We start from the raw sequence: 14,313 nt of genomic DNA, 5'->3' as shown, positions 1-14,313 counted from the left end.
TGTGTTGTGCTCTTTTTCCCATTTGACCGATGTTATTTTTGTCCCACTGAGTTTTTATTACTCGGCAAGGTTTTTAATGAGGTAATGAGAGGAGCACCACGTTTGGGCGACACAAGGGGGGAGTGTTCAAGTAAATCCAGAATATATGTCTGGCATAAACTCATTAGTTTGAGCCAATGAGACGCCATTGGATTGATGTAAAAGATATCTTTCGGTACTTGAGATGTACGATTGATATGAGCTTGTTCTATCTCTACAGAGAGACGATGGATTCGGACGCATCACACACCAGAAACGCCGCAATACTGGCCTACATACTCTATCCCCATCCCAAAACGTGTGTTTTGGAAGGTTTTGTTGATGTTGGGTATCTCTCTGACTCACACACAAGTCTTCCCAAACTGGTTAAGTGTTCACCATGGGTAAAGACTGTGATATCTTGGATGTCTACAGAACAGACCCTAGTCTCTATATCTTCGAACAATGCAGAGATTATTGTTCTTCACAATGTGGTTCATGAATGTATATGGATTGGATCCATAATTATGCATGTTCGAACAATTGTGGTTTGAAGTCTACCACAGATGAGCCTATAAGCATTTAGGATAATACTGCTTGTTTTGAATAAATGAAGCAAGGCTACATCAAAAGTGACAACACCAAATATAATCAGCAACAATAGACTTTCCTCAAGATCAAAGTGAATTAGGTTCGATCTGAGGACAATGTGGCAGACTTGCTCATTAAGTCATTGTCTAAATTTCACTTTTGAGAAACATGTTGGTAGCATCGTTTGCGGAAGTTATCCGAACTCCCATGACCGTTGTCATCAAGGGGAGATGCAGACATCAGGGGGAGATATCTACATGTATGGTCTCGAAATGTGAATGGTGTGTTGTGCTCTTTTTCCCATTTGACCGATGTTATTTTTGTCCCACTGAGTTTTTATTACTCGGCAAGGTTTTTAATGAGGTAATGAGAGGAGCACCACGTTTGGGCGACACAAGGGGGGAGTGTTCAAGTAAATCCAGAATATATGTTTGGCATAAACTCTAAGTTACTTGACCTAGTTGTAGTATGGTTTTGAATTAGAGATATTCTCGAAGATATTCATAGATATCCGACTAATTGTATGATTATCTTTCCTTGTGCAACTCTGATTCTGGCGCAGTTTGGGATTGATTTTGGACCTGCTTTTGGGGCTGCTTCTGCTTTTGGCCATACCATATGGTGTTTGGTAAAATTCTCCAAAAGCAGCTTTTGGTACAAATAGCTTCTCCCAGAAGCTGATAATGAGAAGCTACAATTTGGTTGCTTTTGGAATTGCTTCTATGGAAAACACGGAGCAACAGTGCATCTTTAATGAATTTTATCAAATTACCTATTATGTCCTCATCTTTTTCTAAAAATTACTTCGAGCAACGCGCATCCATTCTCAGCTGCGTCTGTTTGCGGTCAAAAACATATCGCGCACTCATTCTTCCCTCTCCATGATCATTGAATGGTTCAAGCAGCAATCATCCTCATAAAATTGATAGAGCAGCGTCGTCTCTCAGTAGCATCAAGCATTGTCTCCATATTCTAAAGGTAAAACTTCAATTTGCTTGGTAGATTTTGGGCAAGATTCACAAAGGTGTTTCGTTGATTAGTAATGATTTGGTTTGCATATTGATGATTGTGTCTATCGTTTGTACTCCGATTATTGACAAATGATCTTCACCCTTTAATTTCATCTTTTTTATTATGATGCTATCTGGGTTTTTGTTCAAATTTCTGTTCTGCAACCATGCTTGCTTTCATGGGTTTTTCTGATTTGTGGGGTGCATTTGGATAACAAGAATGACCTAAACTTGAAACAAGTTGACATTCTTGGTAAACCCTCAATACTTCTCGACTGCTATTTGTGTGGGAAAGCTGCGTCTCCTTGATTGTTGTTTGATTGTACATATTTACTTCTATATAACTTATTTACTTCACATAATTTTGATCTTTTTTCTGGGTATTGATTTTGATGTATATAATTTAGAATCTGCTTACTGATGCAAAGTTCAATCCGATAAAGAAAAGTTGAATGGCAACTGGTTAGTAAATATCTATAAATGGGGATATGTATATGTTAGAAATATGATTTAGTAATCTGAATTTAGTATATATATATATAAGTGCCACTCTCTTGGTCCCTAAAAGTTTACAGCTTGCTTTGCTAATTTGGAATTAAGGTAAAGCTGTTTTGCTTTGCTATAAGTGCCACCCTCATACTTTTTTGAGTTACTCAATTTTTACTTTCATTTTATTCATAGTTTAACATTTACTAATTTGGGAGCTGTCAGAAAGTCATATATTTTCTTAGTGTAACCAAATTGTTTATACCAGTGATATCAAACAAAATTAGACTGACGGAAGATAGAAAATTTGGTAAGATTTAAGTACGCTGAAAGGAAATACGGGTATTACATTATGGACATGAACAACATTCAAAAACTTTTCAAATGCTTGAATCCATTATTGATGATTGCATGCACATGGAATATGAACAATTTGCTCCTTGGTATATGTAGTTTTGCTGATGGAGTCTTCAACATCAGTGGTACACTACACCAATTTTTCAATCAGACAACAGTTTTTCACTGTCGTCTGAGTATAAGGTTTGCTGTTGTCTATCTCAATGCCGTCTGATACATGAATCAGACAATACCAGAAAACTGTCGTCTGATAAAATTTAGTACAACAACAGTTACTACCCAGTCTGTTGTCTGAACACCACAAAGAACAACAGCAATTTGTACCAAAACTCTTGTGCAAAGTAATTTCAGTTGGCAGACCCTGGAAGAATGTTGACGTGTAATGAATATTTAGAGAACATTGATTTGTACAAAAACTGTTGTCTGAATGAAGCTTGTAGATCAGCAATGTAATTGAATACTATTGTCTGACTTTGAACAAGACAACAGGAAAACTATTAAAGCTATTGTGTGTCATTGCTTCAGACAACAGTTTTTTCTTTCTTTTTTCTTTATGTTCGTTTGTTAGACAATGGTTTGCGATTGGTATTGAATTGTTTGAGATAGAAAAGAAGATATACACAATTGAACAACATATCCTTGATTCCAAAAACCATTTCATTCCATCAGCAGTATTCATCCTAACATTTACATAGGAATTAAGCTTGCCCAAGTGCCTATATCTATTTCATTAGCTTAACAAGCTTTCAAGTTTCATGAGCATTACATGATAATAAAAAAGAATACAATTTGCTCGATCTCCCAAGATAGCTGTAAGCAAAATCACTGCAAGCTTGAAGCCCATTCCTTTAGTATTGTACCACTAAGATAGTTGTAAGCAAAATCACTGCAAGGAAAGAAAAGTAGATGCAATTAATAAACTGTCAAGGTATTGAGAGCATCATGATCAAATACTAAAGCTCTTATAAAAAGTAGATCAGCACAAAATGTCGGTCCCTCAAAATTTCCTTGCATTATCTATTCCTCACAGTTTTCCCCAAGCCCTCATTCATAGAGGACACAACCTCAATTTCACCATTTCCCCCACAGTAACTGAACAAAGACTAAAATACTCATTAAATTAATCGCACATACAATGTACCTCATGTGAGGTACAAAAAAAGCAATAAAATCTAACCTCATACAACTGTTCTCTAATTGCAAAAGCAATAGTAGGCTGCAATAAGAATTACTTCTTTTAGCATACTGAAAAGTGATCAAGGTTCCAACTTTGACACAAACCAAAAGCCTTAACCAAAATGCCTTGCATTTACTAATGAAAAAAAAAATTGCATTTGTTAAACAAGAATGATATAGAATGCAGCGACTTACACCATCTTCAGGGTCATGAACACCTAAATATGCACACAAGGTTTTAGCAAACTCCTCTGGATCACTTTCAAAGTTGTTCAAGTCCTGATACACACCAAAGTACATATGAGACTCAAGCTAACAACAGCAGGTATTCTTATGCTTTGATGAAACAAGAAACTGCTGAAGCTTTACCCATAGAAACTGGTCCCAGATAAGAGTATGGTTTACGCAAAGATCAAGCTAATAACAAAACACCATCAGAATCTTCAATTAACCCAAAAAAGCATTGAAAGATAGCAATCTAACTGCTAAAAAAAATAAGAAATCTCTGATATATCAAGCAAGCCAAACAAAGAACTAGACATTGCAGACATGAAGTTAAGGTGAGATGTGAACCAGACCATAAAAACTAGAATATGGTCGTTTATATGCCTTCGAACTTCAAGTAAGAGATACAAAACATATACATGACATGAAATTGAACTCATTGACCTCAAGGCCAGAGAGTTTCAGAGAAAGTAGAGTTCCAGGTACCTCCTGGCAGACTAGATGGGATAGCTTCTCCACTTGAGTTGCCAATTTTCTTACTGCAAACACAGACTATTTATCAGTGTATCACAAAATCCAAAATCAGAACTAAAACCCCTTAATGAAACCCTAAATAAAACCCCTTAAGAAAATTATACATATACACCCCTTATTCATTCCAGAATTACAATTACAAGAACACCAAAGCAAATTTACAATTGAATGACCCTACCTCCAGGCAACCTTTAATAAAGTTTATACCCATACTCCAACAAAGAGCATATAACACTCTAATTGTTAAACAACTAGCCAACTTGTCTTACTTTAATTATTAACAAACAATTGAACAATTGAGCTAATTTGTTTCATGAAGTCCAAACAGAACGTCATCATCTCAACAAGAAATAAAGACCCAGCAACATCTTCACACAAGCTTTCCAACGTAATCTACAATCACCACACAGCAATCTCATTCAAGTATCAAAACAATTCCAACTAAGTTAATTAAGCCTTCAGTAACAATTCTCCAATGTCCATAGAACACAACTTATTCCAACTCCAACTCTCAATCAACAAACCAACTATAATTAAATCAACTGATGAACTCAAAACATGATTATAACTGATGAACTCATCTGCACCAAAATTTGAACTAGTTTACGAAACTATTATCACTCAAAATTAGTATTTGAACTAGATCACATATGCAAACAGAACACAGTTGAGAAGAGATTGTAGTCGCAAAGAGAGGAGTGGAAGATGTAGGTCAAAGCAAACATAAACAAAAACCAACTAAAGCTATCAAATGACTACGTCACACACGATCAGGTTGCCAATTGGGGGATATCAGGATGGCTTGCGAGCGCACTGCACAAAAGGAAAGAGAAAAACACTCAGCATTTGTATGTACAATGATCTCATACAACAATTAACACAGCTAAAATGGATTCACAAAATTGATAACAAACAAAATCAAAGTTGGCATTAATCAAAATCCAAAACTTACATTGGAGTACGCAGCAGATCTGAACTTCTTGATTCCACCGTTGGGTCGAACGTCTTCAATGTTGTATCCAAGAGGTGCTTCGTAGAATAAGGATTTACCACTGCTAGACTTTTTACCACCTTTAGACTCCATTAGAACATTCAGTCGTACCTAACAAAATTCCACATTCAGTCGTAAACTGAATCCGCTCCCCAAAATTCCACACTCAAATCCCTAACAAGATCAATATAACCCTAATATACACGATTAAACAATAAATAAAGATCTTATCAAAAATTAACAATTTTAGGGGAAACAATAACTCACTGGTATGAAATTACAGAACCCAAAATCCATAATCAACAATCCAAGGATTCCAAGCCAAACCCACTATCAGTAGCAATAATTAAGCGAGCGAAGGAAAAAACAACTTGAAAAATAGTACCGTGAAGAGAGTCGAAGCTCTGAGAGGGGAAGAGAAATAGGGGTACCAATCGGAATCAGAAATGCACGGACAACGAGCCTCACCGAGCTTGGAGACGGCTTTGCGGAGAATAAGGCTGACGAAAGCATGGTCGAGCTGAGATCGAGTGGGACTGTGGGACGAAGACTGCAGATCTGAGCAGAGGAGAAGTCTTTTCTCTCGGCGGCGAGTTCGGTTCCGAAGAGAAGAGATTGAAGCCGGTTTAGGTTATCGTCGACTTGCATATATTCAAATCTGGAAAAGACACCAGCTTGGCTTTTGCATAGTTAATCGAAGGCAAGGGGTGAGGGTTTGGTTTTTTTTTTCCTCTATTTTTGGTAGAGACTGAGAAGCAAAAAAAAACACAGAAGAAGAGAAGAATGGAGAGTTGATCTGGACTCTAGAGAGATAAGTTAGAATTTAGCGTCAGTTTCTAGGAGGAAAATTAGAATTTGGCTAAAAATTTGAGTCAATTAACCAGCGCGCCAGCATATTGAACCCTAAAACTCATACAACATCAATTTCAGTACATTGTCTGAAAGAGAGTAGCACAATAGACAACTAAAAAACTACTGTGTGAATCAGAACAATCAGACAACATCTTTCACCAGGCATTGACTTAAAAGATATCAGACAACAGACACCTAAAATAAAATAAAACAGTTGTGTGACTGAAAATAATCAGACAACAGCAAAAATAAACCATTGTATAAATAAACCTTGGACAACATCACATAATAACTGTTGTCCGAATTGACTCATTTAGACAACATCAAAAAAATCAACCATTGTCTGAAATGTTTTGCACAAGAGCCAAGAAAAAATATTGTTGGATTCAAAAACTTAGATGACATAATATTTCTTGCTGTCGTCTGATTATTTCAGACGACAGTTAAAATGTTTGCTGTCGTCTGATATGTGTTGTCTGATTCCGAAATTGGTGTAGTGGTAACTCATTTCATAGTTGCTATTCTTATTTATATTTTTGCTCATTTCATAGTTTCAAATTAAGCTTCCCCTCCTTAATGTAATAGAATGCTTATAGCTGCATCATGCATAAGTGAAAGTACTTGAGGCTATGAAAAACTTGCCTTTGGCGATGCATCTAATTAATTCGTGTAGATGTAATTTCAGAATTCGCACAAAAGAATTTCTTGTGAGGATCATCTTTATATCTTTGTAGCAGAACTCTCTCAAATGGGATCCTTACATCAGTTCTAATTTGAATGTCTTTTCAAGATATATTATTTATTAGGCTGTATTTTTTTAGTTCTGTAAAGTTTCTAATCATATACTTGGATTCTATAATTGTGCATAGAAATGCATAGTGGAGTTTGGGCATGCTAGTCCTATATGGTTTTGATAAAGCTGCATCAACCCAGGTGAACTAATAAAATTATATGCAATTCATACATCATATATCCTGCATATTTCTTTAATTTGTTTACTTTTAAAATTTGAATGCTCTAGGTCCTCTTTGTATTGGTCTTTTCCACAAAAAAGAGGAATCCTTTGTTACAAAAAAGGGTCATTATATGGAATTTATTGCTTTTTGGACTTGATTCTATGGCTGTTTTTCTGCCTTTGATTTGTTTCACATGTCAGTATGTCACAGTTTCCACTTCTGTCAAAGTGTTTTGAGGCTGCGGAGGCTCTACTTTGAATATGCAGAAACCTATAATATAATTGCATGATTTTTTAAGGGGAGTTGAGGCATTCCAGCACGGCACAAAATTCTGCTATGGAATCACAATCACCTTTGGTGACCACAACATGTAGCTGCTAGCAGCGGTGCAGACTGCTTGGACGATTGAGGAAGTTGAGAAGGGAAACTTGATATATAAGCTTAAAGTGTTCTTCAACTCTTGCATACTTCATGGATGGAGGGACACAATTGCCACTCTAGAAAGCATGAAGGTGACGACCTTTCAGATCAATATACAAATGAGCTTCGGGGTTGTTGTACGAAATGTTAACTGAACATGTGAAAGATCTGTTTGAAACTGAAAACTTCATTTGATTACTCTTAGTTGTTACTTTACTTAGAAAGAAAGAAATTGATAATTGTTTTTGTAACGTCCCGTATCTTAAATTAATAGTTTACTAGTCATTTGGACGGTAAACGATAATTACTTTAACTTTTTACTCTGTTTTGATACTTTTAGTTGCCCTAAAAGTTGACTTTTTTTTTGGGTCAAAATTTTAGAAAATTTCCTTCATGAAAGTTGTAGAAGACGTTAAACCGAGCGCGTGCATATGTGGTACATAAAAATCGGAATTCATATGTGAACGTTATGCCCTAAAATGTGGAAGTTACTGTTCAAGATAACTTTCTATATATATAGAAAGTTACTGTGGTAGATTTCCATTTTTGGAAACCTACCCCGACTTTCTCTCTCTTCCTCTCCCTCTTTCCCCCGCGTCGGCCTCTCTCCTACTCCCCTTCGTTTTGCACCCGTCCAGCCACCAAACGGCAAACCCTAGCGGCGGTTGACTCATCTCCTTCCCCCCTACACACCTGTGGTCGTGGGTCATCGTGATTTGGTCGGAAAAGTGAGATATCGGGCTGAGATGATTATTGTATCAGATCGAAGTTTCCGGAGATTACTTCCGATTCCGGCCATCTCCGGCCACCACGCCAGGTCGAATGGAAGCGCCTCGAGCCAGTGATCACTTCCCCTCAAGCTACTAGCTCCAATTCACAGCGAAGAGGAAGAATCGAAGAAAAACCCGATTCTAGGGTTTTGAAATTTCTGGAAAATTTTCACCGGCCAAATTGGAGTTCTTCAAGGTAAAATTGGAATTTGTTGTAGTTGAGAAAAATGTTGGGTTTTTGAGTAGGTGGTGCTGCCAAATTTTGGTGGCCATCGGAGGTGGTTGCCGGTGGCGCGTGAACCCCACGCGCCGCCACTGTAGGTTGCGCGTGGAGGCGCGTAGGGCTGCTTTTTAAATTCAATGCCTATTAAATCCTATAAATGTTGTAGAGCTTATATATGAAGTTTGGTGAAGATTGGGGAAGTTTTCAATCGATTATAAATTTCTGAAATTTAGAATTTCGATTATTGATTTACGAGAATCCGACCGTCGGATTTCTTTCGAATTTTCTTTAGAAATTGTAAACCGATGAATATAAATTATTGGTGAAGTTTGGATGGATATCAAGGAGAATTGAAAGAGTTAAGATTTAAGGAGACGTTTAGGAATTTGATTTTAATTATCGTAAATTAAATTTCCACACTATACTTATTCGTTTACGGATTATTAATTGTACAGGGTGACGTATTGAGTTACTACTTAGTGAAGGAGCCCTAATGCTTGGTCGCCTAAATAGTACTGTGAGTGGACTTTTGTTTTTAAATAATGATGCATGCATTTATTTCTTAAAGTTTGCTCTATTTAATTATCATATTACATTTCGAGCATATGATTTAATTTCGGAGATTGATTTCGCTTTATCTCATATAATTGCTTTCGATAATGATTTGTTTCCAAAGTTGGTTATGATTTATAATCCTATTTGACGAATTATTTATTTCCGAGGTGATTTCCGAAATTATACTATTTATATTATGTTTCTATTTGTCGATTTGAGATTTTATAAGAGATTTTTGAAATGAGATTTTGATGGATTTAGTTTTCATATTTATTTATTGACCTTCGGTTTTGGCATTGGGAATGCCTTGATGATGATTTTGGAATTGGTTTTGTTTCGCTTTACGGAGATTATGTTTTATTATTATTTCTCTCCTATTTATTTTTAAACTTGAGATTATCTTGGTGTGTGGGACACGTCGTTGGAAATACGAGAGATGGGGGAAGCCTTATGTATTTATGGATTTGCTGGATTTTCGGATATGTTTTCTTGTGCCATACTTTGGGTGATTTTATCATGCTAGCATTGATGTCCGCCTTTGTGGCGAGGTGCTGGGATCACTGAAGCCTGTCCGCCTTTGAGGTGCTGGTTATTGTCTTTGTGACAGTAATGCTGAAGCCCAGTATCCTAATTGCTACACTTAGTAGCGTGTGGGTATATAACGGGAGTATATGGGAGTACTTTAGCCTGGGAGGCTATCAGCCGAGTCTGGGAGGCTCATTCGTATGGCTATCATCTTCCCCTACTTATTATATCATTTTTGACTAGCGGGGCTAGTCCGATTTCCCTTAACCAGCGGGGCTGGCTTGTCTTTATGAGATTCTCGATTTTAAAGATAAATGTTTTATAAACGTTGCATGTATCGAGGTTTTATAAATTTAATTAAGTGGGAAAGTATCAAAGCTTATTTAATTTAAACTATCTTGATTAATTATTTTTGTCCACTCACACTAACATGTTTTTCAATACTTTTCCCCTGGGCCCTTCAGTTTCAAATGCCCAGTTTGCAGGCTAAATTAGTTGAGGTCAGGCGTACATGGAGTTGAGGCATTGTCAACAGCATGGCTTCCGCGTTTGCCTTTGAATTAAGTTTTCCTTGTTTACCTTTCTATTAGAATTGCTCTGATTACCTGTGGGATTAATGTTATTCAAGTTGCGTTTTGTGTTATTTGAATTGGATGATGTTGTGATTTGGGGAGCAGGGTGGCTCCAGGAGAATAAGGATGGATTGCTTAGAAGTGTAAATGTTTTTCTACAGGTTTTGGGTAGTCCATTTTTAAGGGAAGTTCCGCCAAATTTTTGGTAGAATTTCTTCTAAGGTAGGCCCCGCAAGGCCACTTTGGATTACAAGGTGAAATCTAGGGCGGGTCCTGTCAACTTGGTATCAGAGCATTAGGTTGTCAGATTCTGTAGACTATTTCCGATATTGTTACTGTATATGCTTGATGTTACTCAGTACCTCCCGACTAATGGCCCGACTGCAGCTGTTCCCCATCATATACTCTTCGGTGCTGATGTACTCATCAAGTGTGTATGGTACATGTCTAATTGGTTTTCCTTTAGGTTCTATGCCTCTTGTACGCCGACCTCATAGGGATTCCACTACATATCGGATTGTTTACTTATCTTCCACCATTCTCTAGTAATGGTAGAGTAAGACTACTCTACAGATTCGAGTTGTGCTGTGAAATATGATTCGAGGAAATGTTGTGGGTATATCTTACTCGATGGCAACAAGTTTGTTGGGGCATGGTTTAAGGTGCGAGACCAGAGTTTGATTTTGTGCTAGTTTGTTAGAGTTGAGCGTCCATTGTTTTGGACTGTCTCGAAGTATTATAACTGTTTCAGAATCATGATTGTTGTTGGAATTGGAATTAGTAGTAATGATGGTTATGACTTTGAACAGAGTTTGGGGAATGTGTTACTTGACACGATTGGTCTGGTAAACGACATTTAGGGATATTTTTGGCAGCTGTTGGAGATTTCTTGGAAATTCATAGGATTGGTCATCTTGGATTATTGACCTGGCCATGACATTTGGATCTAGTTTTGTTTGAACTGAAAGAAATTGATTTAGATACATTGATTTATAATTGGTCTTTTAAGTTTTGGATTGTAATGAGTAAGGAGATGGACAGAACTGAGTTTTTGAAATAGTTTTATGTCCAACCTTGAGTTTTTAGCTGGATGCTTAGGGTTTTACAATCGAGCTACGACCTTGGTCGGTAAATAATTGTGAGAATTGGAATCAACTCTTCCTATGCGATATTATGAAAACGGGTGCCCTTCCTTATCCATTTTTGAGTGGAACGGTTACACGTAAGATTGGGAAATAGCGATAGTGACATTGTTGGGTGTTCTTAGAAGTTCGAACGGAATTCTTATGTGATACGGAATTTGATTTAAGTTCTGAATCATGGAGCCTTAAGGTTGAATTGTGGTAGGTTTTGGTGGAGGTTTTGCCTGACATATGGGTTGTGTATGATATTAGAGGTTGATGGAATAACTTTAAGGAAATAAGTTTTCCGTTGGCTCTGGAAATTTTTCTAATTAAAGTTTGACCAGAATTCTTGTTATACATTTGGATAAGACGTAATGCAGTTGCCTTCACTTTGACGAATTTCTATGGTGTTTAATTTGAGGAAATTGGACCATTACCACGTGCGGATCCAGATATTGCTTAGTGTGATACAAGATGTCTGTTTTATATTATGGATTGTCGAGGAAAGAACTTTTGAATTGTGTTAGCTATTTCAGGGAATTGGTTATTGTTTGAATTGGATACATGTAATGGATTTCTTTGGAGGAATTGAGCGAGTTTTGTCACCCTTGTGACCCTTAATTGAATGTATAGGAAGTTGTTAGTACGAGTGGAATCCGGTCACCACTTGTCTAACGATCAGACGATTTGAACATGAAGTAGGAGTTGAGTTGGAATAAATTGATTGGGCTTATGTTCCATCAAGGGTTCAACAGATATTTAAGTACTACTAATTGTTGAGCTACTATGGTTGAGTTATGTTATTGGATAAACTCTTAGTGAGGAGGTTTGGAAAAGTTTTTGGTACAATTTTAGTTAGCACAGGGAAGTCATAGGGATCCTTGTTGTAGCTGAAATCTTATAAGTTAAGTTCCGAACGAGGAGTGGATTTGTGGCTATCTTATTCTCTTTTCGGTAAGGGCAGTCGTCGTTTATCCGTTTTGGGCTTAAGTTAAATAAGAAGAGTTGGCTATATTCTAGTACTTGCAAGTTCAACGTTGTTTGACATGACTAATTACTAGCGTTGTTGGATACATCATAGTTCATTAGAGGATTTGACACATACAGAATTTAGAACTTTTCTCTAATGTTGTACTTGTAGTAGAATTATCAGGAAGTGATGTCGGATAGATTGTTGGAAATGTTCTACTTAGGGTTGGTGGAGCAGTTGGGAGAGAGAGTTTTCCTAGTTATCTAAGGAAGCTATTTTATTTAAGTTTGATCAGAATTCCAGTCAAGTATCTAATAATAAGGATAGTGGTGTTTTTGGTGGTGAAAATTACATCGGTATATGAAGTAGAATTATCATTTGTGGCATTGGAGGCCAGCGAGAATGACGTGGATTCAACCAGATGTTAGACCTATGACTATTAAAGAAGTGTAGCCTCAGCTAAGAACAATTTTAGTGTGATGCGTCTTCTCCTGGATTTGAGTCTTTGGGCTGGAGTGGAGTGAGTAGTTATGGTTCTTGCTTTGCACCAGGTTTTGAACGACATGGTACTCGTTGCGTATCATTAAATAAACACTAACATGTGAGGAATTTTAGTAGTTTTGATTAGAGACGTTGTAATTAGTAGATTCCTTGAAACACATTTGATTTAAAAGAGTTTTCCAATACATTACAATCATAGAAAGTTTTCAAGGGACAACGCTAGTTAGCCAGTTTGAGATACTAAGTGTGGCCAGCAGGGTAACTATCAAATGAGTTTTTCCTTGTTGACTTGGAATGTCATTTCAAGGCGTGATCAATGTTCCAATTAGTTATCAGAGTAGCACAGAGAAAGTGTAGTGGCCCCATAACCTACATGTTTAAGAACTTATGAGTTTGTTCGGGACTACCCTTTGTTATGCTTGACAACTGTGGGGCCTTTGCTTGAACGACATTTGACTATAAATCTAAGCACAAACAGACAAAAAGAAAGTGTGGTTTTGGGGTTGCTAAGGAAGCTGCTTGTTTCGGATTTGTGGGTTATCAGTGAGTATCTTGTGATGTTTTATTAGCGGTTGGATTTTCTCATAAATTCGTGTGCTATCTGAGCTATAAACATGTTGTGATTTGCTTCAGTAGTTGAGATTGTCGGAGACTCTATGGGTTGTTAAAGTAGTGACTCGAGGTTGTAGAAGAAAATTTTAACCCAAGGAAGGGACGACAAGTATAGAGATTCAGGCAGCATTGAATGAGGATTGTTTCTTTTAAGGGTTGATCTCCTTATTCAATCGGCCAACTCTTGGATCATTTATTTTGAAACTAAGTTCTACATGTTTTGAGCAGTTTGGCATATTTTTCTGTGCCTTACCATCCCCACTGTTGTGAGATCGGTGTGTTATCTTTCTTCGTAATGTGTACTTCGAGTTGATGTGTACTCTTCAGTAGTTTGAAATTTCGAGGACGAAATTTTTATAAGGAGGGGAGATTGTAACGTCCCGTATCTTAAATTAACCGTTTACTAGTCATTTGGATGGTAAATGACAATTACTTCAACTTTTTATTCTGTTTTGATACTTTTAGTGGCCCTAAAAGTTGGCTTTTTGTTCGAGTCAAAATTTGAGAAAATTTCCTTCATGAAAGTTGTAGAGGACGTTGTACATCAATATACAAATGAGCTTCAGGGTTGTTGTACGAAATGTTAACTGAACATGTGAAAGATCTGTTTGAAACTAAAAACTTCATTTGATTACTCTTAGTTGTTACTTTACTTAGAAAGAAAGAAATTGATAATTGTTTTACAACTTGAATACAGTTATACTTCCCGCAGGAATTTTCTGTTGGCATTTAAACACATCTTGGCTATGTTTACTAATAAAAAACTTAAAAACATGCAAAATTTTAGCAAGCATAAAGTAGAAATTCTATCCCGCGGCATCGCGCGGGTTCTCATTCCTAGTGCA

Source organism: Rosa chinensis, chromosome 7 (assembly GCF_002994745.2).
Source record: "Rosa chinensis cultivar Old Blush chromosome 7, RchiOBHm-V2, whole genome shotgun sequence".
In the NCBI taxonomy this organism is placed as follows: Eukaryota; Viridiplantae; Streptophyta; class Magnoliopsida; order Rosales; family Rosaceae; genus Rosa; species Rosa chinensis.
This window is presented reverse-complemented; position numbering follows the sequence as displayed.